The sequence below is a fragment of the Tursiops truncatus genome, chromosome 6 (assembly GCF_011762595.2).
Source record: "Tursiops truncatus isolate mTurTru1 chromosome 6, mTurTru1.mat.Y, whole genome shotgun sequence".
In the NCBI taxonomy this organism is placed as follows: Eukaryota; Metazoa; Chordata; class Mammalia; order Artiodactyla; family Delphinidae; genus Tursiops; species Tursiops truncatus.
This window is the reverse complement of record NC_047039.1, coordinates 31,413,033-31,434,289: the sequence shown is the minus strand read 5'-3', so window position 1 is coordinate 31,434,289 and position 21,257 is coordinate 31,413,033. Positions and strand designations below refer to the sequence as shown.

Below are 21,257 nucleotides of genomic sequence, written 5' to 3'. Positions count from 1 at the left end.
TTGACTAATCTTTTATTCATGACACTCATAAAGCACTTAGTTGCCAATGTCCTCACTCTAATGTATGTTGTGAGTTTTGTGCTGAATTTGTTGGTGTCAGTATTTTGTGCCAAACGATTAAGAAATTAAAATTGTTTCCCATGATTTGAATTATTAATCAAATCATCAAATAATCCAAAAGTCTACTGGTAACTTTTATTCACAATTTATATTTTCTTTTTAATGTATTACAGCTTTAAAAAAAACCTCTCTGGATGTAATCCGAATGGTTCCTAAACCTCACTATTTGCTTTAAGCCAATGTGGGTTTACCTTGCAGTGAACCACATAAACATAGTCTACTAAAACCAGACTGAATGTATCCCCAACTTCACTTCCCCTTATCAGTACACCATAAACTACCCACAGACACCCTGCCACCATTCAACAGCGGGGGGAAGTGTGAGGGAGGGAAACTGGGGTGGAAAATGACAGTGGTCACACCCAATTGTGGTGAAAATATCTTACACACATATGTAACTTTGAAAGTGAGATGCTTGCTTTTTCCCGGGCTTTGGAAGGGAGCCCAGCCCAGTGAGTGGCCTGGGAGTTTCAGCTTCAGTGGCTTCACAGTAATGGTAAGTCTACCTCAGGGCTCCTGGGTAGACAACCGCCAGGGTCTGCTCTCCGATGCAAGGAGAGTCAGAAATCTTTAGGGGCAGTGAAGTGAGCAGAGCCTGGAATCTGTAGGAACCAAGGGATGTAGGAACCAAGCCAGAGCAGGGTTCCAGGAGGACTTAGACTTGGGAGTGGCAGTCGGTGTGTGGAATAGAGATGGGAGGCAGCAGACTCCAGAGGCAAATACTACAATGTCTGGGGAGTTAGCAGATGTGGCAGATGAGACCCATCAGTGATACATCTCAGATTGTCAAGACTGAGTAACAGGGAAGAAAAAATCCGACTTCATATTGGATCCATTTCTTTTACTTTAACCTTTGTATTCTATTGCCTTTGCTACAAGCTAATCTCTAAAGGGATGTTGCCTATAAACTTAAATTATACATAATGGGGAGAGGTGGGGCGGATAAATTCGGAGGTTGGGATTAACATATACACACTACTATACCTAAAATAGATGATCAACAAGGACCTACTGTATAGCACAGGGAACCCTACTCAATACTCTGTAATAACCTATATGGGAAAAGAATCTAAAAAAAAGTAGATATGTATATGTATAACTAATTCACACACACACAAATAATGGCCCACCTCTGGGGAATCTGCCTCCCATGTAATGAGCACTAAGCTAAAATGCCTTTGTTTAGCTCACAGGAAACCTCCCGACCAGGCCCACCTAGGAGTGGCTGCAGGAAAGAAGAAATCAGCGCATCCCCTCTGGAGTCTGACTGGAACCAGGACTTTACCCTCTCCCCTTTTAGTATAAAAGAAGCCTGAATTCTAACTCAGGGAAGATGGTTCTTTAGGACATTAGTTCACCATCTTCTTGGTCTGCTGGCTTTCCCAATAAAGTCACTATTCCTCGTCCCAACACCTCATCTCTCGATTGATTGGCTTGTTGTGCAACAAGCAGTATGAGCTTGGACTCAGTTACAGCTGGATCAGCAGGAAGACGGGCATCACTGGTGGGCACAAACAGGTTGGAAGAGTGGGATTGTCACATCGTGTAACAGGGCACAAGGTGACTTAGTTAACCTGGTCAGGAGGGGTTGAGACCTGAAGCTAGCTGGGCCCCCTGCAGATGTTGGAGGGCGGTTTAGTGCAAAAAGTAACTTACTTGGGGTTATTCCTTAGAGTGTGGCAAAGCTGGAAAGGACCCCAGTTTTTCTGACTCCAGTTCTTTTCTTTACCCCAGGCTGCTTCCCAAATAAAATCTTTGCCTCACGCTAAGCATTCCATGCTGGAAGAAAGCATTCATTCTTGCTAAGGAGAGCCTTCCTGGGAGGTGGCTCATGGTGGGTGGCTCTTCTTACTGATGATTTTATCAGTCGTAGGGAATCCATGCTGGGCGCTAAGAGCATCCATAAGACAGGGGAGGGACTGAGAAACCTGTTGTGTTACGTCTTTCTCAGTTTTCTCCCCTCTGCCTCCCACGGACACCTGGTACTGGTGCCAAAATACGCATTCTAGTGCCTTGAAGCAAAAGTAGTTCTTCTGCCAGAACAGGACTCTGACACTAAACTTTGTTTTTCCCCCTCTAAAAACCCTTTATAAAATTTTCACCACACAAAAGTTGAAGCATTTTAGTCACTTGAAGCAGTTCAGTGATAATTTTGGATGCAGTCTTTTAAAGGGAATATTCATTCGACAGATACTTATCAAATGCTGCAATGTGACAGACAGTACACCTGACACTAGTGCAAACACAGTCACTGTTCCTGCCATCCTGGAGACTCTGGTCAAATAAATCACGAACAAATGTAAAACTGCAGCAATCAGCTAAAGGAGAGGCACATACCTGGCCGATATCCAGCCACTATGCACTTGAACTGCTGTATCAGTGTTAAGGTACTTAAGTGCATCCACATTGATTGTGGTAGGTATTTTCCTCAGATGGCCACCATCCTTTCCTTCCCTCTGTACACAAGTGAGGCTCCACCCACCAAGAGGTGAAGTCTTTCCTCGTCCTTGAATTAGGCTGGCCTTGGGACTTGCCTTGGCCAGGAGAAGGCTTTGAAGGGATGCTATGAGACTTCTGAGCTAAGGCCTTAAGAGGACTGATGGTTTTTGCTTAAACTTACTCTTTTGGAAGCCATCTACCTTAGACCCAGTAACCTGAGACCATAGTGCTGTGAGGAAACCTAGCCATAGGGAGAGGTCACATGGAGACAGTGATGCTCAACCAGGTCCCGGATCTTCAGGCATCCCAGCTAAGACACCAGACTTGTGAGTGAAGAAGCCATCTCAGACATTCTTACCCCAACACTTGGAGCAGAAAAGCCACCCAGATGAAACCAGCCCAGGTTGCAAAACTATGAGAAATAACAAATTATTGCTTTAAGTTATTAAGTTTTGGGCTGGCTTGTTACACAGCAGTAGATAATTAAAACACCAGTGTACCTGCTGCCTTGGGCCCCTTGAGTGCCCCCTCCCCCGTGGTAGATGCCCCACAAGTCCTGTCTCCAGCACTCCCAGTACAGCTCCCCCATGAGTTAGCACTAGTCAGTTCCTGGCACAGAAGGAATCCTCCGCAGTCGTCCCAGAGTCCATTCTGATAAGGCCCATGTTCTGCTGGCCAGTGTTGGCACAGTACCAGTAGATGTTCTGAATACCATCATTGGGTACACAGTGACAGTGGGATCATACAGTGGTGGTTTCTGACCTATTCAGAGGCCAGGGAAGGATTCTCTGAGGAAGTGACAGGCTGAAAGCTGAAGTATGTGAAGGTGTTAATTTTGTGATAAGGGAGAAGAGACATGACCTCAGAGAAAAGATGCAAGAGAGCTCTGCGGTGGGACAGAATATGGAAGAAAGAGGAAATGAACGAAACCCGGTGCGACTGGTGTTGACAGAGCGAGAGAGATGCGAGGGTGTCTGGACCTTGTAATGCTCCTCCCAGGGTACATCTGATTGGACTAGAGTGTACCCTTCTCTAGGCTGGCCAATGACCAAGTAGAATACTGTATGCAAGTTGACTGGCTAGCCCAATCAGATCCTGTCTTTCAGAGAGTTCAAATCAAGTTGTACCAAGAGAATCCATTGGTCAAGAGCAGTGTTACTGCTGAGCCACTGTAATGGCCTGCCACGTCTGGGGCAAGGGATGCTACTTTCCAGTTGAGGACTGATCTCTAGAGTTTCTATAAAGCAGAGACAACAGATGGTGAACACCAGGTGGTATGGCCAGCACACCTTTTTTTCTGTCTGTCCACACAGGCTTGCCAGAACAACGTTTTATTATTAAATTACTTGTGAACATTAAAATATCAAAAGCTTTCAAGTAGAAAGCTCTCGAATAATTGGGAATTTCTTGAATATTTATGCCACATCCCTGACGTCAACAATGGGTGGAGGTGAGTAGCAGCAGCTTGCTTTCGGCGGAATATGATGAGGGTCCACCAGTTTATAACACTTTCCAAAGCTCCCCGGGGTGTCCTCCCAACATGTGAGACCAGTGTTAGCTGCCATACATCATCTTACACAAGCCCCACTGCACACATTTTCATCACCCACCAGCCCCTAGAGGCAGTGGACGGGTGAGATCTGTTCTGTTTAGACACTACAGCTGCCATTGTAAACGGAAGACCCTTGATGTCCTCCTGGTTGTATGTGAGGTAAGGTTGCCAGATTTAGCAAACACACCAAAAAACCCAATAACAATGACAACACCAGAAAAACCAACTAAAACTGGGCACCCGGTTAAATTTGAATTCCAGATAAGCAACAAATGATTTTTAGTATAAGCGTGTCCCCAATTTTCTCTGGCAATGCTAGGCACGAGGCAAAGACACATGGTGCATTCCCCATAGACACGTTTCCATCAACAGAGGCAACCTTGAGTGAGGCTCTGCTTCTTGCAGCTGAAGTACCACACAGCGCATGTGTCAATGAGCAGAGCCCATTCCATGAAGATTGACTCAGAGGGGTGATCAGACTCAGGGACTCAGAGGCTGGGGGAGGGAAGTCTGCTAACCAGAGGCTGTGGTGAGACTGAGGTTTGAAGTAACAAGGGTCTCCGCTGGAATGTGGAGGCTGTACAGGAAATCTGTTTCTCTATTCACAGCACTTCTGACACCAAATGTGGAGGTTTTCCCCACTAAGCAATTTTCCACTTTCCTGTGGGCACCAACTGGGTGTCCTACAATTTAATTCAATTCTGACACTAACTACCCAGCGTTAGCACAGACCCTACAGTTGAAGGGCTTAGTTCCACGAGACTGTCCCCACTTTAGATACCAATCCAAAGTACTGGGTTCCCAGGTTACCCACACCTCTGACTTGGCAGCAAATCAGTGTTCCCATGACCCCTCCTTAGGTTTGATAATTTACTAAAATGGTTCACAGAATTCAGAAAAATACTTAACTTGCTGTTTCCAGTTTATTATGAAGGTTATTATAAAGGATACAAATGAACAGGCAGAGGAAGAGGTACACAGGGTGGGGTTCGGATGCATCCTTAGTGCAGGAACTTCTGTCCCCGAATGCGCCACCCTCCCAGCCTGCAGATGTGTCCACCAACCTCGAAGCTCGCCAAGTCCCTGCATTTAGGGATTTTATGGAGGGTCCATTACGTGGGCATGATTAATTAAATCATTGGCCATTGGTGACTAACTCAATTCCTGGCACTTACCCCTCCCCAGTGGTTGGGGATGGTGGGGCTGAAAGTTCCAATCTTCTCATCTCATGGTTGGTTCCTCTGGCACCAGACCCTATTATCCAAGTGGGGTTTTGCATAAACTCAGGTAAGGTTGAAAGGGGCTTATTATGAATGACAAAAGACGCTCTTCTCACCTTTATCATTCAGGAAATTCCAAGGGTTTTAAAAGCTCTGTGCCAGGAACCTGGGATAAAGACCAAATACACATTTCTTATTGTACCACAATATTAGAGCTGGAATGGAGAGGATGTGACAAGGTGACCGGTTTTGAAAGAAGAATCAAGAGACTTTGGTGTCAGGTTGGATGGCAGGACAGGCTGGTGGACAGGAGGAGTCAGATATGTTGGTGACACTTCTGTGGTTGTTGAATTGTGGCGCCACTGCCCTGGAGTCTTATTTCCAAGGAAGTTGGGTGGGGGAGCTGCTCTGAAGAGAAAAGCAATACCTTTTATAGATGTGCAGATTCTGAGGCACTGTCAAGTGGAAAAGTCCAGTAAGTGGTTGAAAAGTCCTTTAAAAACGAAAGCAGCTAGTATTTACTTTGTGTTTACTAAGTATTTCCTGTTTGAAGAAATTTATACGTATTAATTTGTTAAATTCTCATGAAGATTTTATGAGAGAGACACTATTATTTTTCCCACGGTATTGATTGGGAAACAGAGTAACAGAGAAGTTCCGTAACTGGTCTAAAGTCACACAGCTAGCGATGTACCATCCCAGCTGCCCCTCGATGCCTTTGCCACGCTTCCTCCCAACCTAGACCCAGGGGAGTCTAAGGTCCTCAGCTCCCCTTTAAGGTTATCAAATCAATCTAGAGCTGAGTCTCTACAGCTGTCAGTAGAATATTAATTAATTAAAAACTTGGAAAGGGAAATATACCATTCAAACCAGACATCCAAAATTAACTTATATTTACATATACAAAGAATCAAAATGGGTACATGGCCACGTGGCACATTTATTTTGTGTCTTCTGATTAGGATGCTTTAATTTTACCATTGTCATCTCAGTATTTAGGATTTAGTAAGGCCATAGGTGGAGACAGTAGCAAGATGAATCATGAATCCTAATACCATGCCTTTGAAGAAGCTCTCAAACATGATTAAAATTATTGGCAATAATATGTTAATTAACAAATTAATACTAGCTTTGTAATGTGAATGCGTGGCAATATTATTTTACAGGTGACTGAAAATAAGCTGCTAGCAGGTAGCTCCAGTTCCTTCTTCTTTAAAAATAATGTTTATTCTGTGTATAATAGTAATGCACTTCATTAATCAGTTTCACTTAGGGTGTGTATTCTTGCTGGACTGAAAATTATTTTGTCTTTTTGGAAAGTATTGTTAAATCCATGTTCTGAGATTAATAGCTGGCATTGCTCCCTTGTTCTGGAAACAGTTTGAAAGAGAATGTTTCATCCCTGGAGTCAGAGGCTGGTTCCAGATTTCAGCCTTCAGCCACAGATGATCTACTGGCAGAGAGAAATTGGAGAGATGGGAAATTGCGTCCATGGAGATGTAATGGGGTCGCAACTAGGGTAGCAGATTTAGGACACAGGTGGACAGCTGCCTCCCCTGACCAAGCCAGCAACTGTGCTTCCAACTTCATAACAGAAAAGGGAGATGTGGGAAAGAAAAACATCTTTATTCTTGCACATGTTTTGGCCTATTGCTGACTCTGCCGTAGGCCATTTGGGATATGAGAGTGACCTCAGTGTGCGTGCAGCCTGGCTCTTTTTAACACTCTGTACTTCTCTTGATCATAAGTAAACTTGGAAAAAGTGACAGCCTGGAGAAATCAATTCAGGACCACAGTATAGCGACACTGAGCAATGAGGCATCCCCAGATCTCCCCAGTAACTCACTGCTGACACTGTGGGAACACATGTTTATTGACAACGGGGCTGGGGTGCTTTGGGTTGGATTGAAGGCAGAGGCTCTCAGTGCCCACCAAGAGGACACTGGGCCCAGGGCTCTGGGCTGTTGAGCCACTGTAGGGTAACTGACTCAGGATTCTCATGGGGACATAGGCAAAATCTTTGTGAACTACATAGGCTTGAGGTAGATGAAACTGACTAATTAATATAACGGGGCCCAGCCTTAGAGCTGTGGAAATGAGAATGCCGGGGAGAAATCCTGTGGCAGTTTTGCTGAAGGAAGGGTGTATGTGGGTTTGTGTGTGCGTGTTTAAGAACCCTTATCCCAAATTGCTAAGTGGCTTTGACTACTTATGCCAGAATTCCTTTCCTTTTCTGTTCTAATGGCATTTTCATCTCCTCACCACCCATTTTCTCTCATTCCTGAATGTCAATAGTGATTTCAGGTTCTGGCTCAAGGTGGAAAAGTAGGAGGCTCCTGAACTCACCTCCGAGGCACACAGTGAATCTACAGCTACAGAAGAACAACTCCCTCTGGAAGAAATGCAGAAACCAACTGATCTATGTCTACACATCAGGAGAACGAGAAAAAACCCACCTCACAATGGGTGGGAGAGACCGAGATACAACCTCAGCACAAACCCCACCCTCGGTGCTGTGACACATGCCAGCAGGAACTCCTCACTCCCAGCTTCTCCCTGAGGAGCAAAGGGCTTGAACCCCACGTCTAGCACCCCAGCTTTCAAGACTTCCACCTGATAGATGGGTCCCCAAAACATCCAGCTTTGAAAGCCAATAGCACTTGTGTCCACAAGACACTCCACCCCCCAACAGTGATTTTTAACTTGATTCTTGACGCATGATTTTGTTTTAAACCTAGGAAAAAGGGGGAAACTTCTTGGAGACTAATGTGGACACTTGACCAAAATGAATCCTATAACTAAAAATATTAATAGTTCATATTCTTTAAAGAGGTAGAAAACTGGCTCATTTTATGCACATTCTCCTATTGGCCACTTGGAATAAAGTTCAGACCTTTTGAATAGGTCATCTGAATGCATTTTCTCTTGTAAGTAGGTTTAAGCAATAACAGATTGGACTTTTTCTTTCCCTGTTTCCTTGACATCCCTATGTGATGTTGCTTGTCAGAAGGCCAGATACAAAATGAGGTGCGAGATTGCGTGTGTGTGTGTGTGTGTGTGTGTGTGTGTACATGGAACCAGTTTTCCTCTCAGTGGCCCACACATGAGTGGAGCCCATGCATCCTTCCTGGTTGTGCAGCTCCAAGTACACAGGCAATGACGCGAGCCCAAAGCTGTGCTGCTTGGCCTAGGATGGAAATTCTCCTGCAGGCTCCTCCAACTTCTCTTCTGGTGATGGCTTAAGAAGGAAGATGAAGACAGGAAGTAAGTCTCTTCAGAAATGAAAGGTCTAAGTCAAGCTTCTTATTTAGGAAAACTTATGTAGACTTGATAACTTCCTCAATGATTCACACCACAGGGGGTTCTGCTGACTGTGTGTTGTACTCTCAGCAGCCATGAATGCAATGAAGGCCAGGATTTTAATTCAAACAAAAATAGTTTGCTTTTATTTTTCCCATATGGGAATGAGGACAGGGTTGAGGCAGAATAAATCTATTTGCAAGTTCTTCCAATGAAAGTTATTAAGCAATTGATGATTTATTTTATATTCAGCCTCTTGAGTATTTAAAAAAATCCAAGCCATTTATGTTTATTTTACTTAGGAATAGTCTAAGAAAATAGTGTGAGTGAAATATTTCACTCTGTCCTGTCTAACAGTTTTATAAGCAAATTTTGTTAAATGATAGAGAATGCATGTAAGGGAAAACATTAAAAAGTGCCAGTGAAAAAGAGAAAAAAATGTATATATTCTTAGTAAAAACTGCTAAACTAGCTTTATAAATATAAGCTGTAATCACTAAATGGCAAATAGTAGATTTATTTTTGCTTGGTAGCACATACAGGACCATAATAATTACTGCCCAAAAGTACTAGGATGTATCTGTTATATGACATTCTTCAGTGGAGTAATGCTGGGGGCTTTCTGCAGCCCTTCTCAGTAAACAGAGCCTTGCGGGATAAATGATCACTTGAAGCATCTGTTCTAAGTTATATGTGCCTCAGTAACTTCTTGGTGTTTGGTTGTTTTGCGGGGGAATGAATGTTTTCACTTTTTATTTTTCCTCAAAGACAGAGGGAGAGATGGGGATGTTGGGTGAGCACATCCCAATCACCTGTGGTGCTTTCTAAACTCCATTCTCTCCCTGACAGATTGTAATATTGTAGAGCCTGTCATCCCTTTAAGGGGCACCCTATTCTCTATCAACCCCAAACCTCACCCAGAGTCAGCTGCTTGACTGAGAGAGTGTATCTTATCCCTCGGGTGTTTTAGACAGGAAAAAGTGTTTGAGAAAAACTAGTATTTCTGAGAGGATTTTTATTTCCAGAAATAGGGGTGTATCCCATCACCAAATATCATATGCTAGTCAATCAAGATACTGTTATGCATCTTTAATCAGCTGTGCCTTCCAAATAATTCACATTTGAATATTTAGGTGAGCAGGCAAGGTCTTTGCAGAGTTTGTTTTGAGCATGGACTGGATGACTTTGCTTAAAGGTCACCATGAGAACTGTTTCAGGCAAGGAAGCTTCAAAGCTCTACTCCTGAACCATGGTAGAAAGAAGAGGCTGTAAGGGCAATTTCTCTCTTTTTTTTTTTTTTTTTTTTTTGCGGTACACGGGCCTCTCACTGTTGTGGCCTCTCCCATTGCGGAGCACAGGCTCCAGACGCGCAGGCTCAGCGGCCACGGCTCACGGGCCCAGCCGCTCCGCGGCATGTGGGATCTTCCCCGACCGGGGCACGAACCCGCGTCCCCTGCAGCGGCAGGCGGACTCTCAACCACTGCGCCACCAGGGAAGCCCAGGCAATTTCTCTTTTGAACCCACTTTTGAACATTTTGTTTTCATCTAAAAGGTTGTTTGTAATGGCACCAAATCCCAGCAGTCATGAGAGAGCTATGTCCTACTGTCAGATCCACCACTTTGAATAATGATCTATCAGCTTTGGAGATTTGCACTTCTGAGATGAGAGCCAGCTGTGGGCAGAAGGAACCTCCTCCACCCCATGTTCCAACATTCCCACAGAAATGAATATGCTTTTAGTTGAGCCAGCTCAGACACAGAGGAGTCAACACTGGAGCATTTATCTGAAAAGGAAACCCTCCCAAAATCCTAATGCATCTTGAAAAAGCTTCTAAAAATCTAGACATGGTTGCCGTGTAAAGGCCTGCACGCGAAATGCGGGTGGAAGGTTGATGGTCCAGACTTGAAGAGCCTAAATCCATTTGTGGTTTTTGCTGAACTTTGATCTGGCTCCCTGACATATGGCATCATTCCTGGTCCCGTATAGGAGACAGACTCCATCTGTGGGAGACAGCAGGCAGGGCCGGCTTCTTGGAGGAGGTGGCAGTTCCTGGATGCAATTCAGTATCTCCAGAACATAGGACACATTAAGGGGCAGGAAAGCACTTCTAGACACTTCCTTTTTGGGCTTTTGTTCCTTAAATCTTAAGTTTGATTCACCTCCACTTATAAAACTTACAAAGAAGGATAATTTAGATTCAGTGAAGACATTTTTTGCCCATCATTTTTCTCCTTCAAATGGGAAATAAAGTAGTTTCGGGAGACATTTGAAGCTGCCTATCAGGACTTGTCCCCCACCTACTGCACCCTGCTTGTGTCCTATACCTATGGAGGGCTATGTGGAAAAGGCCTTCTATTTTCTATGTAACTGAAACAAAAGGAAAGGAAAGGAAAACAACCCAACTGCCAATTCCATTTCAGTCAACAGAACTTGAGAAGTCAATGTTTGAGTAATACTTGGCTGAGTAAATCCGTGCCCACACACCAAGCTGGAGGACGGTGGGGAGACGGAGTGAAAGTGAGGCATGAACCTCAAAATCCAGTCAGTATTCCCGCTTTGCACCTGCCCCTTGGTCAAGGACAGACTCTCTCCTCGGCCTTTCTCTCCACCTGCCCTGCTGAGGCCAGCTTCTGGTCCTGCCCATGACTAGGTGGCTGCAGAGTTACTCAGCGAGCCTCAGCATCTTCATGCGTGAAGAAATGACTTCACGGAGCTGCTGTGGGAAGTAAAGAGGACAGTGAATGTGACCGTCTCAGCACAGTGACTGCACTAAATAAAGGCTCAACAAAATGTCAGTGCCTACAACCTTAGGTAAAGGAGACTGTAAACCTGGGGTACCAGAACACATTATACGTAGCAGCAACGATAATTGATCTCGTGAACATTTTAATATAGAGACACAGACAAGTTCTGTGAAGACTAAGAGATGGGCTGGAAGATTAGAAGCGGAGAATGTTTGTATTTTCAAACAAAAAGGTAGATCCTGAAAAGGTAAATCCTGGGCAAGAATGCAATGGATCATTACACGGCTGGGCTGTGAACATCTAGAAGAGGAAGCAACGTTCCGGGAATCTGCAAGTGCTGGCTAAGGTCACGTGTATCCAGGATGCAGTCCCTCATGGTTTTTTTTAAAGCCAAAATGGGCAGAATGGAAAAATGATTACTTCAAAGGTTAGAAATGTTTTATTTTACCAGAGAGGAAGACTTGAATTCAAGCCTTTGAGACCAGCATGCTTTTTTTTTTTTAAATTATTTTTTGGGAGTGTAGTTAATTTACAATGCTGTGTTAGTTTCAGGTGTACAGCAAAGTGAATCCGTTATACGTAAACATATATCCACTCTTTTTTTAGAGTCTTTTCCCATATAGGCCATTACAGGCTTTCTTTTTTTTTAAATGTATGTATACATGTATGTGCGTATTTAATTCTGGGAAAGGATTATAATGGGTTATTAATTTTAAACTCCATGAAAATAGGCAGTATTCCTGGTTCCTAGAACAGTACCTGCGACAAATGACTATTTGTTGAATGAATGAATGAATGAATGAATGTGTAATGAATCAGTAAGCAAATACCCACCCAACCACTGCTGGGAAAAACTGGGGAGTAAACAGAATGAGGTTTTATTTTTATTTGTTAGGGTTGTTTTTGGCAACACATATTGCACGCTTTAGCTGGGTTTCTTTGGGAGAATTTGTGTGTGTGCACTGCAAACGGCTGTCTGTTCTATGAAATTGTGTGTGTTCTTTGTGGAGTGACTGTGTTTCCGGGAGACTCAGACCTGACATGGTGAGGACTTTGGGAAGTTTATGGCGTATGTCCTTCACTTTGTGGGGAAGAATCTATACCAACCAGTTGGTCTACACTTGGGCATATGTAAAAATGACCAACCCCTAACATACTGAAGTTAGACTAGTATTATTAGCAATCACTAGGTGTCCTTGGGCCTCGAGGGAGCAGTAACGCAATGGAGACCCTCACTGTCAACCCTCCTGAGAGTACATGCTCTTTGTCTTGGGATGGAGAGCTGGGCCATAGAAGGAGGCCTCTCTCGGCCTCTCTCTGTCTCTGTCTCTCTCTCTGTCTTCCTTTTTCTCAGGGACCTTGTGGTAAAAGTCTGCACTCCAGAAAGAAGGGAGGACAGCTGGATTTTGTGACATGGTGGCAAGCCAGGAGACAGGAAAGGGGACCGAGTAGGATGAACTTGTGGGCTCGACTATTAAGCAAATTTAACTATTAAACAAGGTCATTATAAAGTACTTCCCATAAAGTGTTTCCATGACTAGTCAGGCTTTTGGAAAATGAATCCAACAGATCGTGATAATCTCAGTCACTCAGCTGGGTGATTGGTTGCGAAAAAGTATTGAATGTTTTTCCAAGTAAAAGGTCCTATGCCACTTGAATCTCCTTTCTCACCATAAATCTCTCCTCTTGCTGCCAGTGACTCTCAGGTTAAAGAGCCTTGATTTTCGTCACCTTTTATCATGTCTACATTGCCCCCCTTGTTAAGAGAACAGAATTATGTCTCCCAGGTCTTCCTTTACTTGCCTTAATAAGTGGACAATTCTGTTGTAGATAATATGGAAAAGGAAAGCAATAGGATCTGGTACATCTTAATAAAGGACCAATTGTCTGTGCCAGGCACTTTGCATATCTTATTGTATTTGTTCTTCTTGGGAATTGTGGCACACGAATGTTATTAACTCCATTTTACAGAGGTGAAAACCAAGGCACAGAAAGGCTAAATTGCTTGCCTGGCCTCACCTAGGGAATGAAAAACAACCCAGGCATTGAACCTAGAATTACCTGGCTCCAGAATTCCTGCTGTTTCTTTCATGACGCCTCCCTGTGCTAGACTTCTGGGCACTTTTCCATGTCCTCTGGATAGATATACAGATGTGCAGGTGGCATCAGTGTTACCGAATCAGGTTCGTTTGCCCGATGCACAGCAAACCCAAAATCTGAGATGCTGAGGTTTGCAGTAAATAGAGGGTTTATTCAAGGCAGCCAAGCAAGGACAGGAGAGAACAAGTCTCAGATCTGCTTCCCCAAAGGTGAGGGCTTGAGACATTTATGGGATAAAGAAGCAGGATGGTCTTAGTGGTGGGGAAAGGTGATGGGGGTAGGGAAAAGGTGAAGTTAATCGGTGTTCTGTGCAGCCCTATCTGAGTTACAGGCTTCTTCATGGGATGTAGGTTAAAATATGGAAGCTTAGTATGATATGAGGGTGGAGTTTTGGGCCCTCTGACATCAAAGGTCATTCTCTGGATACCTGAGCAGGCCCAGTTTTAGGGTCTCAACCAGTCTTAGTCAGCTCAGGCTGGATCTAGACACAGCCGACTCTAAGTTCCTGGAAAACAACTCTGGCAAACATCTTATTGTTTAGGCTATGTGAAGCTTGGAGGGTGTGCAATTTGTAACAAAATAATTAATGCCAGTAATTAACGGGAGCTTGCTCAGTGAAGGCTGGATACAAGCAGAGGAATTTTTTTTTTAACGTCTTTATTGGAGTATAATTGCTTTACAATGTTGTGTTAGTTTCTGCTTTATAACAAAGTGAATCAGCTATACATAAACATATATCCCCATATCTCCTCCCTCTTGCGTCTCCCTCCCCCCCTCCCTATCCCACCCCTCTAGGTGGCCACAAAGCACCGAGCTGATCTCCCTGTGCTATGCGGTTGCTTCCTACTAGCTAGCTATTTTACATTTGGTCACGTATGTATGTCCATGCCACTCTCTCACTTCGTCCCAGCTTACCCTTCCCCCTCCCCGTGTCAAGCAGAGGGATTTTTAACAAACTTTAAAATAAGCTCAAGAATTTCTGTGAGTCACCAGTTTCTGTTAACCCTATGAGCACGGTTTCATCAGGAGCAGGACAGATGTGTAGACCTGCAGGTAGCATGTGGGATTGGGGCGCCACCTTGGTGAATAATTTCTTGCCCTTTTTCTGATTCTGCCTGCCCCCAGCCTCCCCAGCCCCGTCAACAATCTCCTGACGCTGAAAGAAGTCACAACAAGGGATCTGTCACTTGAGATCAAACCAGTGATCCATCCAGCTCAGTTTCCTGCCTCTTGAGTTTGCCTGAGTCATGACACTTGAGCAGGAGGCAGACGCTGGGCAGCCCCCAAGGCGAGCAAACAATATTGCTGGTGTAAGTGGGATGAAAACATCCCAGCCGACCTCAGACCCGTGTGTGCCCCAAAGCAGCAGATTTAATGAAGCAAGTGGCCAGGTGAGGTCACAGACCAAATTCCAGGCATGTTTTGCCTACCCCGGCTTGAAGGGCCTCCTTGCAACTCTCTGTCAGATTTATAGACACATCTGAATCTCATTTTTAAAATTCCAGACTCTAGGCTTTGATATATTTCTTTCTAATACTTTTCTGCTGTGGCCTGAACACTCGCATCTCCCTTGCAATTAAGATTAACAGAAGAGGAAAATTTAAAATGATCTTTAAAATTATTTTAATAACATTTATAAAGTTGGTGTCCTAGGGTACACCAAGAGAAGTGGTAATTTGTTTTGAAATGTTTTCTTACTTCACATGGAGTTGGTTTATATCCACTGCCCTGACTTTCATATTATCTTTAAATTATGTCCCTAGGTCTTAAGCATGCTGACTGCTTCTACAGGCCATAGAGATTAGACGTGCTAACCCGGGCCTTGTTCACCAACAGGGCAAATCAAAGTGCCATTTCAGTGGCCGGGCTGGCAGATTCTAGGTCAGATGCTGGAAGGGCCCTGAGTCCCAGGGGGCTCTCAGCTCTGGTTCTGAGAATGACGCCCTGGCAAGTGCAACTGGAAGAGTCTTGAGCCAAGTGCCAAGTCAGACGTGGAGGCTTGTGTGGCTATCGAAGGGCCAGACTCCAAGGCCCCAAGGCTGTGGGGATGAAAGGTTCATGCCTCAGGTCTCTAAGGCAACCAGGCAGCGGTTGCCCCCTTGTGTCTGCAGTGGTTCCCCCATGATGGACACCAGGCTGAGCTGTATACACACCAGAGACTCTTGCAATGCGTGTGTCTCACGAGGCCAGAAAACTTGATACCGACGTTGCCATGGTGGGATCACGTCTTCTTTCCCCCCGACTTCCCCCTACTTCTTTCTTGTCTAGTATGTGAATTTGGGTTTATTTATTTCACATCTTTTTTTCGCTCATTATTTTCCTTTTCTTTGTGCGGCGGAATTAAGTCTGGCCACAAGAGTTATGCAGAATTAGCCCCCAAAAAAGAGCAATACCCCCCTTTCCTCTTTGTCCTTCTTGCCTTTTCCAGGAACATAAGAAATGCATCATGACTAGAACTTTTCTCAGATGACCAGAGTCCCAATACAATGGCCGAATTTCCGAGGGATCCTCTGAATGATTCCATGTTCTGGTACTTCTTGGAGAGTCGATACCATGCTCCCAGACTATCATGGCCTGTGTTATCTGGAATGTGAACCCAGAGGTAGCCCAGCTGGTTGAGGAGAAGAAGATTCGTGTTAGGAGTGGTTGTCAAGAGTTCAAGTTGATGACACTGACGTTTTTCTTCGGAAAGTTGCAGAGCACTGACATTAAAATATCCTCCCTGTTAATTAAGGGTTTTCACAGAATAGGGGTAAGGAACGTTAACGAGCATCACGGCACCCTGGTTGCTGAATTAATGACTGAGTGAAGGAGTCCCACAGCCTGGGCTTATTGGCCATTAGGCATCTCTGAGCTGGCAGGAGGGGCAAACTGACAAAAATCACTGTGGAAATGATTGAGTTTCTCAAACAGCCTGTGTTATTTTAATTAGATCGGGATATGGAGAACATGGTGCATTGATAAGCTGGAGAAATAATGAAGGTTGTTTCTTCTCCCCTCAGCTCTCTTCCACCCCCTTCAAATGAAGCAATTATTTCCCTGACCTCAGGAACTGCATTTCAAAGAGGTCTGAAGACAGGCTTAGGCCTGCTGCTCTGGTGAATTCTGCGCTACCCAATTACTGACCTCTGGAGTCAGCATTCCGAAGATTAGAGTCATTGGGAGTTTGCTTCACAGACTTACTTCTAATAATATACCTTCCGTGCAGACACCATTAACCTGCCTTTTCCAGTTAGCCAATAAGGTTTGTCTAGGGGTGAAATTGTTATCAGCTCTCAGGGGGTCAGGCCCCCAACTCTAATGAGAAACAGAGGCATCTGCAAGGGAAAGTAACAAAAGCGCCCAGCGAGTAAATGCTGCCAGGGAGGAAGGCAAGGTGAGAAGTCGTTCTAAGTCTAGGGACCTACAGGCCCAGTACCCCTTTGGTGCTGAAAGAATCCCAGATCATTCAGTCTCCCCAGCATCTGAAAGCGAGCCCTGATTTTCCCTGCCAGTTCTGTTCCTATAAGCTGGGCAGGTGATGTTGTTGATACAGAGCTGATTGAAAAGTTCCTGAGGACACAGTGAATCTAACCCCCGGTTCCCTATGCAACATGCCACCCTTAGGAGGATTGAGAGGATAGTCACCTGTTTTCTGTAGGGCTTAGATCCCTCAGGGAACATCCACTGACCAAGGCTGACCTCAGACATAACTGCTGTTCTCTCCCTGGCGCCAGACTAGCCAAGAAGGCAGGCAGTTAGCCCTCCAAGAGCACAGGGTGTGAGAACGTCTGGGAGAGTGGAGTGTGAGCTGTGGAAGCACAGGGGAGGGTCAGGGATGGGATGATGGTGGAAAGAAGCCTCTGGAAACACCCATCTGAAGGAAGAGCAGAGCTGGTCACAAGGGGAGAGAGAAGTGTCCAGGCAGGGGGCAGAGTGTGACGGCAGGAGTGAAGGGAGACAGAGGGGGCTCCTCCAGGGTGGACACGGTGACTCCTTGGTATTTAGCACATAGTACATTTACATGACATATAGTAGGTGCTCAATAAATGCTGGCTGGATGAATTATTGAAGAAGGGGGGCAGGGGCTGCATCTGGAGAGGGGCCTCAGTGGTCACCTTCCACAGTCTGGGCTTTACCCTAAGATACCTGGAAGCTGCTGAAAGGTCGTGAAGCTGACTCTGTTGCTCCTTGGACACCCCAAAGTTTCCTTCTTCCTCTGGGCTCTCTGTGTCCCTCCCCCTTCCCTTTCTCTCCATCCCTCAGCTTTTTCTACCCCTCTGTCCTTCCCCAGGCCCCCCGCCCCACCTGGAGAGGAAGTGTCAGACCCCCAGGTCCTGTGGTTTGGGGGAATGCCCCAGGTTGTTGACATTCTCCAGCCAAGCCCCTCGAAGACAATCCTCTTTCCTATAGTGTCGCTTTGATATGTTCTTATGCTCAGGACCTTTATTCAACATTATATGATTTTTACACCTGTTCTCTTTCCATCTACCACTTGTCCAAATATCCCAAGTAGTTCAGGGTGGTGTATTAGGGCAGTAGGATCAGTGAGAACACTTCTCAAAGCTGTCACTAATGTGGGTAGGTCAGTTTTACTTCACCTACTCATTTTATAATGAAAGCAATGTTTCAAAGTTGTTTCTGACTTCATTGCAGGGCTTTGTTCTCCTTCCCGTGATCAAGAGTCTATCCTTGTCACTTTTACAGCATTCACACCACATTTCTTCCACCTCTTAGGCTCCAAAAATCTCTAAGACTTAGAGGATGATTTTCCAACTGTGCCCCCGAGCAAGGGAGTTGGTCTGAGAGGATGAAGTGGGGCTGAGGAAGGCAGGCTGCAGGTCTTCACACCCTGCTTCAACCACAGTGACTGGGCATCACTCGGGTGCTGCCCTCAGCATGAGATCCCACTGGAATCGAGGGTTCCACAGTTGAGCGAAACTTGAGAACCCCTGCTCAAGAGAGTAGCTGGAGCCTGACTGCCTGGAGATGCGCAAGGAGCCACTACAAGTCAGTGCCACCAAGAGTGCATGGCCTGCAGCCATTGATCTGGAGGAAAAGTACTCACGAGGCTGGGAGCCTTGGAGTCACTGTGGCTGTTCTTGAAGGACCTGGGATCATTTGTCACTTTTCTTTTGGGAATCCTTAAGACAAACTACCTAAGAGAGTTAAGAGATGAATCAAACGGAGGGAGGCAGACAGCATTTATTGATATCATCTAATTATCAGACCCTGTGCTTTCTGGGAGTTACTTCCCTTCCCTCTTTTAGAAACTGTAGGGAGAAGGTTTGGGGACGATGAGAAACATTGATTCTAAGTCCAAGTAGTCCCGAATGGAGATCAGATGAGCCAGAAACAAAGTGACCCTATATTCCTTAATTTGCAGTGAGTGAATTGGAACAGTCAAGTTAGAAGCAATGTCTCCAAATGCTCTAACTTGTGCTTAGTAGGAACATTCATAGTAGTCACCATGAAACTATGCCGTGCACATACTAGAATTGAGGGTCTCAGACTTTCGTCCATAAATATCACCTGGTAGCCTGATAAAAATAGACTTTCAGTTGCCACCTGAAGAGATATTGATTCAGTAGTTTTGGACCGGGGTCCAAGAATCGACATTTTATTATGCAGGTGAGAATCACTTTTAGACTATACTGCTAGGAAGGCAAAGCAACCATCCTTAAACCTGGGACCTGGCTTTCCAAGTTCATTTGTGTCAGGAAAAGGTATGGTTGCTAATTAATTTGAAAACTGAGGTCACTGGCTTGATCCACTTTTGGTTATTCTGCATTAAGTGTGGCTGGACTTCTTCAAGATGGCCCAGTATCATCTGCATTTATATTAGTGTAAAAGAAATGTTCTTCTTTCTTTTTTCTTGTAGTTTTCTTATAGCTGCAATCTCTGCTGATAAGTAGCTAAACATTCCTCTATAGCTGATTGTTTTGTGAAGTTATCTGTGTCCATACAACTAAATCAGTCTTGTAAACACAGTTCCCAAATCAACAAGCCTGGAGACCATCTGGTCAGACTCTTTCTTCACCATAACCAGAGCACTCCCACCCTTGTGCCTTTGTTCATTTCTTTGGCAGACGATGCCTTATTCACCCTGTCAAATCCTACAGATGCTCAAAGGGTTATTGCAAATGTCACATCCTCCTAAAGAATTTCTTGATTTGCTGCTTCTACTTCCTTTTTCTTGCAATGCCAAATGTGATTTCTACCATCTTTGAATCCACAAAACTCGCGATTACAATTCTTTAGCGGTACATATTTTTTCTTCCTTTTTTATCTTCCGTTTTCAGTGCTCTGTTAAATTACTAAAAATGCTTATTGTGATACTTACTGCAATACTGTTGAGGTATACACAGTCAAGAGTGAAGCCTCAGATTAACAGGTACACACTACTATATATAAAATAGATAAACCATAGGGACCTACTGTATCACTTTGCTGTACACCAGAAACTAACACAACGTTACAAATCGACTATACTTCAATTAAAAAAAAAGAGTGAAGTGTCAGGCTTCTGCATCTGTCCCACTCATTACTACAAACCTTTGAAAATATATTTGTAATATGCATCTCTCTACATACTCAGCCCTCCCTCTTAAACACACAGACATACGGCACTTTTTCTGGAAGGTTTAATCTATATTAAAGTAGGCTTCTGTCTGCTGCTCTAGCACATTCCAGTAGAATTCCAAAGAATGTTCAGTCCATCCTTTAATTTGGATTTAAACAACGTGATGCCGCCTATAGGTGCATTCACGAGTGGATCTCCTAACCTCTCCATCTCGTCCTGATCTCTTTGAGGGCACAAGGCATTCATTCTAGGCTCTCCCAGTGTCCCCACATACATATTCTCACAGATGGAGGTGGCAGTGCCACCTGGACTCTCTCCTCTCCTCCTCAGTCCTTTGACTCGTTACCCCTCTCACCCAGGCATAGGCAAACCTTTCTGTGAAGGGCCAGACAGTAAATATTTTAGGCTTTGTGGGTCATACAGACTCGGTGGAACTAGTCAACGGGAAAGCAGCCATAGGTAGTAGATAAACGAAAGGGCCTTTCTGAGTCCCAGTCAAACTGACTTATGGACACTGAAATTAGAATTTCATTCTTTTATTTTTTTCTCCAACCATTCAAAAATGTGAAAACTGTTCTCGGCTTGTGTGCCATACAAAAACAGGAAGCAGACCCGTCTGGCCTAAGGATCAGAGGAACCGACCCTGCCCTCCCTCAAACTTCACTTACTTTTTTGCAGTACGCGGGCCTTTCACTGTTGTGGCCTCTCCCATTGCGGAGCACAGGCTCCGGACGCGCAGGCTCAGCGGCCATGGCTCACGGGCCCAGCCGCTCCGCGGCATGTGGGATCTTCCCGGACCGGGGCACGAACCCGTGTGCCCTGCACTGGCAGGTGGACTCTCAAGCACTGCGCCACCAGGGAAGCCCTTCACTTTTGTAGGTAGCTCTTGATGAGCTTGCTGGTGACTTTCTATCCCCTTTGAGGGTGGGTTAGGGATACGGATCTTCAGATTCTGAGGCCAGAGGAGGGAAGGCAGAAGGATCTTCAAGTAAACATCTGAAATGTAAAAATAAACCCAAAACAAGACTCTCTTTCTTCTTATAGTGCTGAAAGAGTATTTCCTTCCTAATCTTGAATTAAAGCATCATCATTTCCTGTATATATTTTATTCTACTTTCCTCCCATTTGACTAGTTCCCTGCAAATAAGGGCTTGAAAACTCTATTTTATTGCCTCTGCATCATCCATGGCATGCCTCGTACAAATTCAGTAGTCGAACC

General features: G+C 44.7%; 1 long non-coding RNA gene across 2 annotated transcripts in view; it reads left to right on the top strand.

Moving 5' to 3' along the window:
- The window catches only part of LOC109550744 (uncharacterized), a 121,830-nt gene extending 119,959 nt beyond the window's left edge, over positions 1–1,871 (top strand). For both annotated transcript variants that reach the window (XR_004526959.2, XR_012332461.1), the window contains exon 4: positions 1,307–1,871. This is a non-coding gene — a long non-coding RNA (uncharacterized lncRNA). The remainder of the gene's footprint in view (positions 1–1,306) is intronic.
- Positions 1,872–21,257: the final 19,386 nt, after the last annotated feature.